The sequence below is a fragment of the Cyanistes caeruleus genome, chromosome 7, assembly GCF_971803275.1.
Source record: "Cyanistes caeruleus chromosome 7, bCyaCae1.hap1.1, whole genome shotgun sequence".
Classification (NCBI taxonomy): Eukaryota; Metazoa; Chordata; class Aves; order Passeriformes; family Paridae; genus Cyanistes; species Cyanistes caeruleus.
The window spans coordinates 21,030,002-21,047,953 of NC_141707.1; the positions used below are offsets into that span (position 1 = coordinate 21,030,002).

At 38.0% G+C, this 17,952-nt stretch overlaps 1 protein-coding gene across 6 annotated transcripts in view; it reads right to left on the reverse strand.

The window, feature by feature from the left end:
- Positions 1–17,952, reverse strand: part of RAPGEF4 (Rap guanine nucleotide exchange factor 4) — a 145,165-nt gene that overhangs the window by 89,955 nt on the left and 37,258 nt on the right. The window contains exon 1 of one of the 6 annotated variants that reach the window (XM_086896713.1): positions 14,438–14,670. The exons of 4 other annotated variants lie outside the window; for them this stretch is intronic. The gene's annotated coding sequence lies outside the window, so the exon portion shown is untranslated. Of the gene's footprint in view, positions 1–14,437; positions 14,671–17,952 lie in introns of those variants that run through there. One more of the 6 variants, XM_023930976.2, reaches the window with a different exon arrangement.

The window sequence follows — 17,952 nt, forward strand, 5'->3', positions numbered from 1 at the left end:
CTGCAGCTACGGCATCCAGAGGCCTGTTTTATGGTGGTCCCTTGCCACAAATCACAGGCCATATCTCTTCCTTCATGGATAGGTAGCAGAATTCAGTCTGCTGGCACTGGAACAGCCTGATGGGCAGCACAAGACACTTGGCTATTAAGCAGCCTAGTAGCCAAACAACTGCTCATCAGTACCTGACAGGAAAAAACTGTAGGGCGAATAAAAAGAACTTGCAGACCAGGCATGGCCAGATGGGCACTGGGGTTATCCACAAGGGGCTCTTCAACTTGATCTCTGTATTTAGTGCATCACCATGCTTGCAATCACAGCCCGGCAGAATGCTACTGAATTAAGTGCTTAGTATTTGTAAAATGCTTCAGGATACACAGATTAAGGATCACATACACATAGTATTATTCTGACATTGCATTCTTCAAGAACAGACAAATACCACAGTACATAATTGGGCTGATATCTCTTTAAATCTAGATCATTACAGCTCTCCCGAGATCCCCATCAGTGTACAAAGAAGCACTTGTTTGATTATTTTACAATACAAAACCCCCTGCATATATCCACAATGATTATATATTCAGTACAATCCCTTTAATGTCAGTACATCAAATGTGTTTCAGTTGAGATTTTGCATTCATTGTCACATTCAAGTGAGTTTTGTCTTGCCTTCTCATCTCCTATACTTGATCTCTCTCTTTAAACTTGGCATTGCTAGCAACCTCTCCCAGCTAGGTCTTAAAAGTAGATTCTTTTCTCTGCTCAATAAGCAAGATAAGAGTATATCATTTCCTGCCTTATGTACAACATCTGGCACTTTAGAATGAACAAGTGCAAGTCTTACCAAGGCAGCAGAAAAGAATAGCTGAGAATCCTCCTGTATGGAAAACAACTCTGCAGCACTGGCTATAACACCAATCACATATTATATGAAAGGTTAGTGGACTTCCTGGCAGAGCATAATAAAATATGTGAGATTTGACTGCTGTATTGCACCAGACCACTGAGAGAGGGCCTTTGGTCAAACATTAATACAAATCTCAATTTGCTTTTCCCTACATTAAATAAAAAATATCAAGATAATATCAGATAAACCTGGCAGGAGTGTATGTTTCCAGAGGTTAATATTTTGGGTGACAGTCTATACAAAGCATCTGCAACAAAATAACCTTCCCTATTTAACAGGCAAGCAAGCTGAAGGTACAGAATTTCCCAAAGCACCAGAATGATTTCACCACACTGCATGTAGAGCAATAATGTAGGCATTTCAGAAACTACACAGCAATGATGTTCAGCAAAACCAGAACATAATTTAAAGATATTTAAGCATTCAGAAACAGTTACCTAAGCACTATGCCTCTTAAGAATCCCACTAGAAGCATATTACAACTTGGGGCTACCATGTGAGATTAAGATCTATCTTTACCAAGACTCCAGCTCCAGTAAGAGGGTTATTAAATGAAGATGATCCTATTTCAAGACAGTCTTAAAAAGTAGAACCACGATGGCCAAAGTTCACCTTTGCAATGACAGCATATGTCAAGGGCAAGAGAACGCCAGCTGGGACAGTGCCATGAGTGATCTTACAGTAGCATTAGAAGCTTCATTTAGTTGTCCAAGGTATTTTACTCAGTTTTCCAAGCAGAAAGCAGACTGGTTGATCATGGGCCCAGTGGGGCAAGAAGAAAACTTGTTTCCCTGATTACACACAGCCCTCCCTCATGGACTGTGAAGAACAAAAGTAAGATCAAATGATATTTGTCTTCCAGAGACTTTTAATTGCTTGAACTTTCCTTGTTAATAAAGCAATGTTGCTTTCCAAACCTTTTTGTAAAATTCTAGCTCTTTAGTCATTTGTTAACACTTATCTGTCACATGCTCCTTGAAGATGCTAAGTCTTCAGGAGGAGCCTGGGAAGGAAGTATTCGAGATACTGTCAATGCCAGAAGCCAGAACTAATCAGTCCATGGAGCCTTGATAATTGTCAGGTTCTTTTATAGCCCATCTGCTAAAGCACTGCCTAAACAGGAATCAAATACCTACAAAAGCCTGTCCTACATGTTTGTGGAAATAATAGCCAAAATTAACTTGGAATGTTGCCATGCACTTGCATAAGGTCATGGCATGATGTGGTTACTTGTCGGTACTGATATTTATTCAGGTGGAATAAAGTGCTATTCATGAACTAAAAGCCAACCCAATGTTTTATTCAGAATTAAAATGCTTTTTCCAAAGAGGATGGCATTTCCAAAGTAGTAAGTGCTGGGCCAGTTCTGTTTCATTTAATGTCAGTGGCAGCTTCTGAAACAGCAGCCGTAACTTCTACCATTATGCTGGGCTGTTCAGGACAGCACCGGTCTGGAGAGCCAGCACTGTCTCCCAGGGATGGGACTATGGCTTAGGGTGAGCAAGCTGGCACAAAAACAGGAACTTGGGTGCAAGGTAACTAGAGATAGACAAGGCTCTCCTGGCTATATGGGAAAACCACCAATGAAAGAGTGGGAGGAATTTTAATTACAATTGCATTATAACTAAAACATTTCTTGTCCAGCAGCATCAGAGGGACTGTATATTCATCACGGGCCTCCATTCTGCCCAAATCCAGCATAACATACCTGGAGTAGTAACCCATAACACTTTGGTTAGGCCAATAATTTAATCTACCATGCACATTTTTAAAAAAAAAAATACATTCTTACTGAGTTATTGCTATTGTTCTACAACATTCCAATTTAAATTGCAAGGGTACATAACACATATAGCTGATATTGAGCACCAGCTGTTAATGTTAAAGAGGTACTATGGCATATGTCTCATTACCAGGCCATATGACCAGCCCTTTAAATTTCCAGCAGAACCAGCCCTACAAAGAGGATGACAACCAGCCCAGTTGTGTTTGGGGCATTGCTATGCAACAGTAAGGACTGGCCAGATTCAAAACACTTCTGTGATGTGTTTTCCAAAATCCATCTAGAAAATCACTGAAAAACCCAGTCCCAGCCCTTTTGTGTCCTTTTAAGACATGACAGAAATCCCCAATATTAGTGAAATCAGAGCTACTGCTTAAAATCAGGAAGTACTAAGAGAGTAGAGGAATAAATCCACTGAGACTTTAATGTTAGCTACAGAAGTCATTGCAGCTTCACCTTTTTCTTACCTTGAAATTATAATTAAAAGTTGTAACAAAACATTTTTCAAAATGTTTCTTCCCCCCAACACAGTAATTCCTACTTCAACAAATATCTCACATGCTAAGCTTTCATTAGGTACAACTCCATCTAATGTACTTTTCAAGGAGTTCAAGTCAGTAATGGATGTAGTTATTCAATACCACCCTCTTGTAACCCTCTTAGACACTCTTTCCTCCCTCCTGTAGTCAATCTTCATCAGCATCTAATTACCTATATTCCCAGCTTTAAAATTTTGTAGCAGACACTGATGATATTGAGTGGCAACACATGATGTTAGTCTGTTTATAGACTCCTTTTCTTAAAATTTCCTTTCTGAAGAACCAGCACAGATCCAGATTACATCCAAGCCTTTTATACCTTCCCATGCAGCCCGCGGCTGCTGGCCATGGTTCCACAGTACAAAGCATTCCACACAACAGTGGCCTATGCCCTACCAGTCACTGGCTCCTGCCCCTTTGCCCAGCATATCATATTCTTGGCCAGGTCTGCAAAGACTGGGAAGGGAGCCCTACCATGAATAGGGATCACTGAATAGATTTGGGTCTTTTAGAAACTACCACACAGTCTAGAAAGAATAGCCAGAAAGGGACAAGGCAAATGTTGAGACAAAATTTGCCTCTGTCTTGTAACATGAGAAAGTATCTATATTTTTCTGCAGTAGACCACTTCTAAAAATAACCAAAGAATATTATATAGGTAGCAATATCAGACTTATACACCACCAAATAGAACAGTCTCTTCTTTTTACAAAGAACTATCAAGACTTTGAAACTCCAAAGTAAAATTAAACAGATACAAGCTGTGCTTCTTTCCTTTACCTGATACCCTATTCCATGGTATTTTCTGCAGCAGACTGATCACGCCTTAAGTATTCGTAACAGTGCTACAGTATCTTGATAACTGTACACTGAGTCTACTCATTACTTTCCCTCTCTGTATGGACTGTCTTAGAGTGTCCTGTAGAGCATATAGTAATATCTAAATATTTGGTCGTCTTTCTGATCTATCAGAGTATGAAAATAGGCAGGCATTGGGTCTCAAGATCTTCCTGAGAGCAGATTTTATCAGCAGCCATTTGCTGGAATTCAAAAAGAATGCAGCAAGCACAGAGGCAAAGAACAGTGCAGCAGCTGCATGGGTCACAGGTATACCCACCACTGAATGACCATAAATCCAGCCTCCTGGTTTTGATATGGGGTTGCCCAAGTGAGGACCTGGGGTTTTATTCCATGATTTAGAGCATGTCTTCTTATTTATTTTGAGAGAACTGAATCTGTGGATGTATGAAGGGATTTAGTCATCTTCAGACTACCTCTAGGAATAAAAGTGGTAATGAACGTATCTAAAAATCACCTAACTCCTTGTCCTCCCCTGCAACTCCCCCTGAAGCACTAACTGAATAATTTGCCAAATAAAAAACTAGACAGCACACAAGTTTGCCAGCCATTAATTTGTAAAAAGACACAGGGCACCCATTTTAATGCTGCAGTCACACTTTAATCAAATATTAATCTTTAGAGATCTTTGAAGGGAGGAGATCTGCTCTCTTTGACAAGCCAATTCTTAAAATAACTTTTTTTTGCTTTAGCAGTTAACAGGTCAAACGAGAATGCAGCAGGCAAGTTATGGACTGAATTTTCAGCAAAAAGGACTCAGCAACATCAAGCAAGTGTCAGAAAGCACAAGCTGAGGGGGATGGGACAGTAAGCAGGACATGCATTAACTTTTAAAGTTTGCCATTGTCCAATTGTTTTTGGATATTGTGCATGACAGCGCAGGTCACCCACTGGAGCAGGAACCTTCAGACTAGGGGCTGCAATAGCTCAATGCCTCCTTGAAGCCGAAGTTCCATGAGGAAATGTGACTTGATCTAATTTTGGAATCTGGAAAAAAGACAAACATCAGGAAGGAAGTTTAAAAAAAGTTTAAGTCCTTTCAAAGAAAAAGGAAACTCAAACCAGATAAATTCAAATAGCAGAAAGTCACCATCAAACTGCTGAGATGTCTCTTTTGGGAACAGCACATAAGAATTACTTGTACCTCTGAAAAGTTTGAGATGGGGAGCAGGAATTCTCTACAATCTTTGGATGGGTTTAGCCCAATGGTTTCCAGTTGTCTGTATTTACTGGTAGTTCAGACCTTCATTTGTGTACAATACACACAGCTCTGCTATGCTAGATGTTCACAGAGCTCCATACTTTCCATTTCAGACACTCCTATCTATAGAATAACCTTTAGAAGGTTATTCTATAGAAGGCTGGAATACTCCAGATCCCACAGACGATTAAAGCTAACAGATATTACAGACATCTCTTGACAAAGGTCTGTCAAGAAAAAAAGAATCGTAACAGAGAAAACTACTTTCAGGTTTCTAGGATAAAGAGATAAACCCCTAATTCCACATGAGTTCTTCAGTACTGTGCATGCACTGAGAACAACTCTCTGCAGGTGTCTGCAGGACTGCTTTGGTCAACAGGGGGTACTCAATACAGCCTCACCCATAACTCCACCGAATTAACAGGATCAGAAGATCAGTCAGTTCCTGTGATTCACCTGGTAAACACCAGTCTCTAAGGGACTTACTTGCTGAATCAATTATTGTTTAACATGTTAGGTATTTAAAAATTATTGGGTCTCGGAAAAATGGAATTAAGACTTTATCAGCTAAGTTCCAATTGTAGGAGAGTAAATCCTCATTATGCCCTAAAATGGTTTGATTTACATTACAGGGTTTTTCATATGGGTGATGGATGTGTGTTGACCTCATTATGACCCCGGAGGGAAAAGGTTTTCCTCTCTCATTCTCACTTTGTCTCTTCAGTCCTCTTCCTCTTTCCCCTCCTCTTTCCCTCCTACCCCTTTTTTTTCTCTGAAAGCCCAGTAAACTGTATAGAATTTATTTTGAGTCAGTGGAAAGGGGCAAAATCAGCACAGCAAAGAGGGATACTACCTCCTCCTTCCCTCATCTCTTCTCCTCCTGCACAGTGGCAGGACAAACTGATTCAGAGGAAGAAAAAGGAACAACATAAACCTTTTTTAAAACACTCATTCTGAAATTGTAGAATTATCAAACATAATGGAACAGAAAAGAATTCCAGACAGTCTTTTTAAAATGACAGAACATTAGCTTTAGGCTCTGCTCCCACTATGGATATGAAATAGGCACAAGGGTCAATGAGATTTAACATACAAGAAGAGGGAAAAATCCATATACCAATCTTCTACCATATTGCCATTATAGAACTTCAAGTGCAACCTCTCCTACTAATACATTCTATAAACTTCAGACATTTTAGTATACCCAAAGACAGCCTATCCTCTTTTGCTTAAATATGCCCCAGCATTCCTGTGATCAATACTGAATTCATAAAGTAAACAAGGTCCAGCTGGGTAAATAATGAGAACAAACACACCTTAGGAAGTGGTTATTTATCCTAAATCTACCTGCAAATAATGTTATACTCTGTTTCTTGGAATCAATGTAGTGCTGGAATTTCACATTTCAGCAATACAAATCCATGTCTTCACCACAAGTGCTAATTAGAGAGTTCAGCTGCTGCTTTTTGTCTTTTTAAAGTAATTTACCAGTGTTCTCATACAGTCTACAAGTATTCTCAACTCACCTATATTTTCAGCTGAGTAAAGTATCTCACACTTTCCGACTGGTGTGTTACGCAGTGCTGCTGTATGGCCTTTCAGGGAAAGCAGTAGTGAAGCTCATCTGTTATCATACTTCTGCATTGCCAAAGTTCTGTGCAACCATGGTCCAGTCTGCTAATTTTCCCTCTGACATGTGCATGTCAGTGCTAAATCTCTGCCTCTGTAAAACACTTTGTGATCCCAAAGTGACAAAGAAGGACTCTTATGTAAAAGCCAGATGAATAACTTTCTTCTTGAGCAAAAACATTTTAAGGTAACTTAAAAAGACATGCAAGTCTAGCAGTCTGGAAATTCTCACAGCTGCTGTTTGCTATCCAAACTCTGTGCTGCTTAGAGTCATGTGTGTTCACATGATCTGCTAAGCTGGGGGCTGTCTCTTGCTCTTGAACTTTTTCCTCCTGCACTTTACAATCAGTCCAGCAATGCTTTTATTGTGCAGTGCTGAATACATGAGCATGCATGCAAAGGGCATATGATAGAAGTTGCTTCTAAATGGTTTCTAACTATTCTGTCCTTTATTAGCATTTCTTTAGGAATTGAAATAAACTCATGAAAATTTCAGGACTTTCTTCTTTTCAAAAACAACCCAAAAACTAGATCCTTAGTTTTTGGTCCTTAGAATTTAGACTGCACTTTGCCTTATATGGCAACCACAGAGTAAGGGAACCATATGTTCAATTTTCATTTTCTCTAGATATGAAATAGGTATACTGATTATCTTTAGAGAGTATCAATTTTACTTTCCCAGAATTCAATATACAGAGCATACCTCATACAGGCTATACTGTTTTCAAGAGCTATTTATAGGCTTCCTGTGAGTAAAAAGCAAAACATTAACTCTTCGTAAAGACATGAATCTTACAAGCTGAAACTCTAATGAACAGTTCAGTGATGAGCATTTAGAAATATAAGCAATCATTTTAAGAATAATATAACCCATCAAAGTCCACAGGTCAGCCAGCTTTCTATTTCTGTGTTGTAACAGGAACAGTGGCATCAACACAGGGCATTACAGGAGAATTAATGACTAGCTGTAATTAATGGCCCTGAGCTATGCCTGAGGCAATCAACTCCTCCCATCTACTCAGTAATCCCAGGAGATTCTCTAGTCTCCTTTGAAACACTAACATCTAGTTTTTAATAAAATTCTTTCTATACCAAATTTTTGTGCTTACATTATTTGGAGGACTTTATACACACATATGAATAAAAATACAGTCAATTAGGGAGAGCATATTGGAGTGAAAAGCAGGATCAGTGACTTCAAGACTGAGTTCAATGAAAACAAATGTTCTCAGATAATAAAGAATACAAGAGGGCTTGTCTTCCTGATCATTTGTTCTCTATGTTTGAAGAGCAAGCTATACTGCATTAACAGCTTTCTGTTAGTCTTGCAGTGTTTCAGTTCCCACAGAAAGTCTGTTCTTCACTGCTGCTCAACTGTTTTGTTTGCAACACCTCACTCCACTACCACTGCTATCATCACTGCTGTAAAAATGTAACAGAACCTTTTGGAGAGGTGCTAGGCACTTTAAAAAATGGTTATAATGCATGTGCAACAAGGGTAATCAGCTTTTTAATCATCATTGCCACGAAGTTATTAACACACTACAGATCTTAATTTGACTTTAAAAAAAGCGGTGATATGTCATGTATTATTTTATTCCCTGCCACAGTCTCTCTTCAGTTACATTTTTTAAATCCACAAACTCCTTTTGCAAACATTCACTGACTGCCTCTTGGCACAGACAGCAAACACATTACAGACTTTGAGCAAAAGAAGAATTGACCGTTCTTCTCAGGTGAGCTCTGTAAAAGGGTCTGCACCGGACCCTTCAAATCTGGACCCTGGATATTCCCTTCCCTAGAAAAGTCTTGCACTGAAGAATAATCCACTTGACTGAGACAATCTGGAATGTTGCCATGCACTACAGAAGTACTTTTTGACGTAACTAGCAACACATGAAGCAGGTATATATGACTGCTGAGCACAATATACCAAGTCTCAGCAAGCTCAGCTCCACACTTATATTCAAATAATCTCTACTAACAGCCTACCAATAAATTATCGATCAGCAATACTCTTATCACATAGTATAAAAAAATTTGCCTTGTGTGTTTAAGATTTCAGCTTGCTTGGCTGTCAAACACTTTTGGTCGAATTCTCTGTGAAATGCATGCAAGGGCTGTCCCAGTGAGGTCTGTCTGGTCTGCGCATATAATCTAATTGAAAAGCACAAAGCTCTGACTCTTGTATCCAAATGATGGAAATTTTCATTATTACATTTATTTTTTTTAAGATATTGAAAAATCTAACTGGTGTTTGTGTGTTCCTTCAATGACAGAGATCCAGTATCAGAACATTGCACTGGCTGTAACAGTTTATTGATTATACACCAATACAGCAAAAGTAGTAACAGGCATGGACCAGACATATTTGCTATCTTGTTGTTTCAGAATTGTGCACAGATTAATATTAAAGTAAATCTGCACCACAGTCCTCTCCACTGTAAAATGGAGTTGGCAATTTTATCATTGCTTATCATGGCCTGAGGAAAATTATGCATTTGTGTACAATTATCAATTTTCCGTAGCCTTTCACTATCTGCAGATTTTTCTGTAGTGATGGTGATGCTACTGAGATGGTTAACTAACTTCCCCTCAAAAACAGATAAAAACTGAAATGACAGAGTTTCTGGCAAGAGAATTTCTGGCAGATGAAGCAAAGTAGGAAATGCAGTTCCTGATATAAAACAGCCCACTCTGTCTCATCTAAGAGAAGGCTAGCTGCCTGGGTATTTCTCGAATGAAAAATTGCCAGAGTTTAAAAAATTGAAGCTTTCCTGTTATGAGAATTATGTGCTTTACAGATCATGATAAATCCTGACTAAAATATGAAAGAGTCAGTCTTTCAAACTGTTCCTTTCCCTCAGTAGGCTTACATTTACAGTTCACTGAGTGGACTTGGATTACAGGGTCCTTTTTCACTTGAAGAGACCTAGAATATTTGTATGTATTGCATAAGCAGCATTCAAGCACCGAACAAAAAATATGGGAAATGTCTTCCTGAAGAAATTACTCAGTCCCTCAAGAATTTTCTTTCGAGTATCCCTCACACCTTTCTGTCTGCACCCTTCCTTCCTCCCACCACTCATCTGTCCAAGGAAAAAAGTCATGCCAGGTTATTCAATGGCCTTGTTATCATAAGAAGTTGTTATGGTACATTGGTATGTTGAGAAATGGGGTTTATATGGTTTGTGGTGCAAACTGCAAGCTGATTCTCCATATCCCTTCTGCTGGAAGGTCAACTGGAGTCACTGAGGAAATAGAAAACTGAGGTAGAAACCAGGACTTTTAAAAAGACCACTGGCAGCCCAGTACTGTTGACTGGAAACAAGGAACAAGCACCCCATCCTACTTTCCCTGCTGAAGCTGGAAAGCTAATTGGGACACAGCCCAATTGTAGTATATCACATTATAACTTCTCCCATGGCATTTATCTCTGTCACTGATGTTAAAGGTGAATTCTACATTTTATTGCTCACTTTTCCTTTCAGTGATTGTTCTTTCCATCATGTAGTTATTTGTTTAGATTTTTAGTGCATAAAAATCCTGGCATTGCCACTATGGGCTCTGAGCCATCTGAGCAATCTTCTTTAAATACACACACATCACCCATATGGTTATCCAATATGTAACTATTTACTTTCCAGGATAATCAAAGAGGTAATAAAAACTGTTAAAATCTTCACAAAACTTCACAAAAGACTGTCAGCCTAATTAGGAGCCTATGATTTTCACTGAATAGCAGAGTTTTAGGTATCAGTCTGAATGATCCCCTTTTTGAAAACACCTTCATTATTATAAGTCTTCCTTAAAAAACACTGAAAGATCAGATGAGTGGTTGTCCTTAGGAGCTACCTGTTTGAGATCACTGTTGTGTGGGTGCCAGTAGTCTGATACCATGCAGCTCACTATGCTCTGGAAGCTATCCACTTCATAGACAACATTTAGAAAAGCTGGAAAGACTATCTGAAAACTAGAAGGGGAGATAGCAAGGAAACTCCTTTCCAAGTAGGATCTTCCTCAGTATCTTATAGTTTTTAATGGTTTTCAACAGAGGCTCCAAAATTTGGTAGAGGACCCAATCAAGGAATAAATTGTTTTTCATAAAAGCTGTAATTGGTACTATTTCTTTTAGTATCAACTAACAGATAAATTTTTTTTGCCCCTTTCAGAGATTCCCTGTTTCCCTAAAAGACATTGATATTTAGATGAGAGATCACTTTGTGAGACAGTTACAAACGTAATTCACAGCATGTGCTACACTGTCAGAGGTCAAAGTAATCTATCAAAATCTTCCAAGCATACTTCTGGCAGTACCTGATGCTGTTGGTCATGGCTACTTTATACACTGTAGTTTGAGAGCAAACATTTCATGCCAGAAGTTGGTTGTGAGTATTCCAGACACAATTCCATAGATGGATTAGTGATTACTGAACTTGTGGAACAAATCAAGGAGTTCTTAGGCCTACATGCATACAGTAAGATGGAAGCTTTTTATGCACACTTTAAGACCTACATTTTTTAGGTCTCTTGGGATACTTGCAAAATTGTGCCTTTTTTTATCAGAAGTGACTAAACCCAAAAGGACTAAGAGGAGCAAGAGGATGGAAAGCCATGTCATTCCTCTTCCTGGTAAGCAGATTTTGTAAGCTTTGGGATGGGGACACAATATGCTCATTGCACCAATACAGAAGTTCACCTTCTCTGCTACCACGGAACTTGAAAGGCCTTGTCTTGGGGAAGTACAGTTTTCTTTTGCTAACAATAGAGACAACAGGGATCAGACTTTCAACTTCAAGTGAAGATGTACTGTTTTGTAGACAAAACTAGAAGAAATTATATTTAATCAACACAGTTTGAACCCCTATGACTGTGTTTCTCAGGACAACCTGTTGTCTGTGTGTGATGCCACCATAGGACTCATGATGCTTTAAGGTTTCAGGCCCTGTCTCGACAACTTTGGTTGGTAGGAGCTTTTCCTTTGAACTCAAATGTAACAAGAATATTTTTATGTTGTTTTTCTAAATACCGTAAGTAGAAGCAAATTCAATATGCTGAAATTGGCATCAGGAGCCCCCTGCAGCTCTGAAAGTGCACGTATTAGTGTCCATTAGCACATTTTAAAGCACAAGAAACTACTTAGCATAAATTTATTGACTAAAACTGAAGGTGAAAATGAACACCATGTTGGAGTCTAGTGAAAGAGCTTTACAGGTAACAGTGAAATGGCATACAGACTGATAAACACAGAATTTCACTCTGGAGGAGTAGGGTGAGCCTTGTTTTGACAAATGGAAAGTTCATCACAATCATATTCAGTTCAGCCCACAATAGACTTTTGTCTCTTCAACTAAAAAGAAAACTTCTAAAAAGCAGTTACCTAATTCCAGTTTTGTCACATGCACTGCAATTAATTTAGCATCTAATTTAAATCTGACTGCATTATGAAACTTCACAGAAACACAAAGAAAATGTTTGTTTAGAGAACACAACATTAACACAACTATAGAGCATCTTAGCAGATACAGGACTTCTAACTCTTCAGAATAACTTCAAGACAGGGAAAGCTACTTGTTTCATTATCTTCATAAACCTGAATAATCTTCTACTGTTCCAATGAACACAGATGACAGAAAAAAAAGGATGTCATTATTTTATCAACAGAAGCCCAGCTCCATTAAGAGGAGCCAGACTGATTGTATTACTCTGTCACGTGTAAAGAGTATTTCAAAGAAGAAAACATAGGAATCTTTTCCATGGAGTTTACAACTTAAGACTACATTGGGTACATTAGCACAGACATAACAAGATCAAAGAAATCACCATTCCTCTTTACTTCCCTTCCTTTCCTCTCTTTTTGTGTTTATTATTTTCTAAATTATACTGCTAAAGCTATGAGTCCCCAACGGGGCCTTAGCTTCAGGGGCTAAGTACAACTGAGGGTCTGTGTGATCATCCATATGCACATTTGTACAAAACTAAACTCTCTACTTGGTCCATGTTTCATTTGCCAGTTGGCTAGGTTGGTTATTTATTCTGTTGGGAAGAATGAGCACCCTTTTTGCAATACAGCTTTACCTTCCCACTTCTCTATTTCCATCCATCAATCTTGTAGGAAAGTTGCAACTGCTAATAGATAAACCTTTTGTTTTGGCTAAGACCTACAAAAAACATGTGTTAGAAAATCCGAAACTGGCCCATACTCTGAATATTTGAGGTCTGTGAAGGGAATAACAGCCACACAACTATCCCTCCCTTTTTCAATTGCCACAAAAATAAACCATTTGTATATACACTCATTCAGGCTACTTCTGTTTCTAAGCCTCCTGCTACTATATTTGGCCACAGTTACAACACTATAAAATAAAGAGATGTTCTTCTGTATCTTTATATCTACTTTCTCAAGCTCCTATCACTGAAGCAGCAGCTTTCACATCTCCTTTTTCATAATTCATAAATTTGTTTGTTTAAAGCCACTATCTTTCCCTGGAAATAAGTAAATAAATATAGAAATATTGGTGGGTTTTTATAAATGCTTCCAAATACCCCTTTCTTTCAGACTGCACAGCAAGACCTGCTTTGGGTTTTCCTGCCTTTTTTGCCTAAAGCCATGAGAGACAGCCTGAGATTTCACATCAATAGTTTTAACTACACATTTTTTCTCTTTGAACAAAGCATCATCTTAACATCTGAACAGTAAAATTCCATCTTTCCTTTTTATTTTCCCATGCATTATTTAAACATGCTGCTCTGAATTCTACAATAAGGATATTCCTGGGTAGTTACAATCAACAACATCTTTAAAGTCAGATACAGCAGGAAATGTGTGCTCTCCAGGATAGTTTCACACATTTGTTTGCCTGTATAGTAGCCTCAATTTAAATATGATAATCTAATTTAGTAAAAATGAACTGAAATCAGATTTACTGCAAAAACTTTTAAAATTTAATTTTCAGACTAGCAATCAATGCTTATTCAGTTTTCATCTTATCCCTGCCTTCCCTTTTTGCAGATGCTTAAATGACACTAAATTAAACAATTGCACAAATTTTAAAAAATGTAGGAAAATTACCATCTGCACTAAATTCATGAATAAAAAAGGTCCAGAGAAATCAGTCTTTATGAGCACTTTTCTTAACAGAAAGATATTCTAAAAAGCAAAAATTCTCACGGTAGAAATAATTTTTACTTATTTTTTTCTGGCATTTTGTCTTTCTGATCATTTTGAAACATAAGATGACAGAAATTACAAAGGGAGATCTCACTATCATCTCACTCAAAACCTCACTCAATTCCCAAAATATGACTTATAGGATTAAATATTAAATCATCTTCAAAGGAAGAACTATGTTGAGACGCACAGCAATAAGCCCATTACTATTCACAGATATAAACAGTATTGAAGTATTATCTGCTTAGTATTACACTCCATTACGTTTTCCCTAAATCTATGCAAACCAAAAATATATTCTTGTAAACAAGAATTGCAACAAAAGGAAATAAAGAAATCTTTAACTTACATTGATGTGTTATTATAGGTCGTGTACAGCAAGTAGCCCTAAGGATACATTTTAGGTTTTTTATCCATGCTCCGTTCTTGTTGCTGATGTGACCACTTAGGCACATGGTCAAGTTGCAATCAGCTTCTCTCTCAGTGATGTATGAGAGCTGTGCTGATTTATCTCGTCCTTCTGCAGCAGATTAGCACTAATGTTTCTGCTTCTGTATCCTACCTTTCCTCAGCGTAGACTCTGCATTATCATTGGCAATCCGAATTAAAGAGCCAGTGAATGTAGCACTTTTTTTTTTTCCTTTCTGAAACCATTGCAAAGCAGGTAGTCTCACACAAATAGAATGTTTTATACACTGAGCCTCTTTTACAACACTTTTGGCAAGAACAGTAGTCAGAGATACAGAAGAATGGTTCCAGTAAGTCTGCTATAGTCTTCTGGTGATTTATTCTGTTAAAGGAATATTCTCCTATGCAGATGGCCCTAGGCAAGAGATGGCTGTAATGCAGCAACATTTCAGCCAAAATCGTGGGATTTTCACTTTGTAATACAAAGGCATTGTATTACACACTGTGAAACTCTAGTTTATCCCAAAGAAGTGGACAATGTAAATTTAATTCATGCAAACAGGGTTTATGAGAAAAAAATAAAAGGAAGTCTAATGCCTTATATGTTAAAGGTACTTAATATATAAACTGATTAAGTTAAAAATTATTTCAGTGTCTTACAGTGTATGCATTCATTACAAATTCTCTCTTTTTGCCTTAGGATTGACATATTTTAAACTATGGGATTGGCAAATTCAACTATTAAAAGTATTACAAAGAACATGACTGAATCTGTTTGTTACTATTTGCAGTAAACACCTACTATTTTAGCAGTAAAATACAATTGTTAATTCATGATCTTTTCAATTCAAGACACCATGAGACACAGCTGTTTAAATTTTCATTAAGACTTTGAAAAATATTTAGGAAAAAATGGATGTCTTAGACCATCTAGTCTTGAAAATGTGAACATTCTGACAAGTCTGCTCACTGTCAAAATGACTCCCATCACTGCTGTTCCTAGCTGCTACTCTTTCTGTTCACAGAAGTATTCCTCTCTGTTTTCAAGAACCAAATGCCATACCTGAATATTTAACAAAAAATATGTGTTGCTTGAACGCTAGCAATATTTGAACAGCAGAAAAGTTCTAGCCACTCATAAAGACCTATTTGGTGTCTATTATCAGCATTCATTTCCAAAAAACACTCTATGGACTGTCTTACCCTAACCAGAAAAGAAAGTGAAACTGAATTAACTCATTACTTTATAAAAAAATACTAAAACAAAGGACTATTTTTGCTCTAATATGAAAGTCTAATGTGGTAACATCCATTTCAAAATGTTTTCTGGATTACACATATACTGATTTTTACACCTGCCACAGGAGCACACAACCTTGGGGACAGAATGTAACAAAGACCTAAGCACAATCATTAGCAGAGACTTTGTCCAAAGGCAATTTTAGATCTTGGTATGATGCTTGAGATCTTGGGACTGCATTAGACTACTTCGAGCTTCCCCAGCTTTCCTCCTCTTTTTGTGTGTTGTTGATAAGGAATGAAATGTATGACTGAAGAAGGGCATCCAGAGGAAGTGACAATCTCCTGAGGAAAAGTACGTGAAAAAAGAGCTCTAAGGCACCCCCAAAACTGAGCTGACAGCACCTGGCCATTTCAATGGAAACACTGAGGGGCTGATGTACCTTCAATCTCATGCCCATCTGGCCTACAGAGAGCAATTTGTAAATGCTGAGAAAGCATCTTCTGGTTTTGAATTTGAGAAGTCTCTCTGTGTGAGAGGTGCCTACCACCATACTTTCAAAGAACTGAAAGTTTCTCTTTCATTAAAGATGGAGGTTGATATACACTTCCATCTGACTTTGAATCCTCCTCGGGACTTTGCTCATCCAAAGAGCCGTAATTCTATATCAGTCGTCTTCCCTGGGGATTGAAATTCCCAACTGCCATGTCAGGACACTATCTTAAAAAACAGCTCTATTCCACTAGCAGTTCTCCAGTTATGAGTGTTCCTCCCCTTCTGTGGAGAAACATGCTACAATACCAAAACAGAAAGATTCACTGCAGCACAGAGGGCAGAACGATGCTGACCTTCCTGACGGGATTCCACCAACAAAACAGTGTGACATGGGTGTAGCAAACAAAAGTGGAAAGTGCTGTCACTTCTGAAGGCAGTATCAGTTGCAAGGACACTTTTTTCACTAAAAACTGGAACAAAATTTGGATCCCATGGTTTCATGTATGCCTTTGCTGTACTAGGGAAAAATGTATTTAGCCAAAACACTGAAATCTTTAAATCTAGTGTACAAACAGCACTGGAGCTGCTACTGCAGATACATATAGAATCACTCTAAAAAAATCAGCCCCACTTTAAACATTACCATTTATATTGTCCCCAAACTCCCATCAGACGTTTGTATGGAACCTCATCACTCTGATTGTTAGAAAAGAACTTCTGATGCACACTCAAAACACTCAAGCAGCATTAGTAACCACCTGCTCCTGAGCAGCCCCATCCTTTAACAGTTTACATCTCCCGAATTGTGGTCTTGTGTAGTTACAGGCTCCCAAATTCTGTATCACCTTTCACATCAACAAGACTAACACAGACATGATCTTTTATCATATAAAACAGACCATCTCCCTTACCACTGTAGTCTCTCTCTTCACCTATCCCTGTTTGAGTTCTCTTCTTCTCATCTCTTCTAAACCTGAGAGAGCAGAACCATATATTGTGTTCCACTTGGACTGAACACGAGTTCATTCTGGTAGACCAAACAAACTGTGATTTTAATATATGGTGCAGTAAGACATAAGCCTCCTGCTACCTTGTTTTCAGCAGCTAAAGCTACTTATTTATCTGTAATGAAATTCTGACATGTATCAACATATTGGGATGTGTTAATATGCATTTGCTATACTACATGAGGCCATGAAGTTAGGAATTAACACCAATTAGCACTGACTTATGTAAAGTACTTATGGATGCAACATTACTGTTGGCCCACTTGCTTAACTCCCAATTTTTTACTGAAACATCATATTGGTTTGATAATGTAATTTCCAGTTCTGCGAAAGAAGTTGTTTCCATAACTTCATTAAGGAGAAGAAAGAATAGCCATTGTACCACTGTTTGCCACTAAAAAGCATCATCTGTTCTTTCTAAGCCCCAGTGGTTTCTTTAAGTGTTACACAAAAGCTATGAAAACAACATACTAATGCACACTAAACATGCAAATGGATTATATGTATTTCTACAGGAAATTACTCAAGGCAATTGAGAGTGTAAAGTCAAACAAATTATCATCTATAATTGAAAACATGCAAGTAACTTTTAATTAAACATGACTCCTCTGCTGAAAAAAAATCCCCCACATTAAAACCTACTAAAAGGGAAGATAGCTAATGAGGAGGGGGAGGTGGGAGGGGAAGGAATGAACAAAACACTGTTTTGTGAAA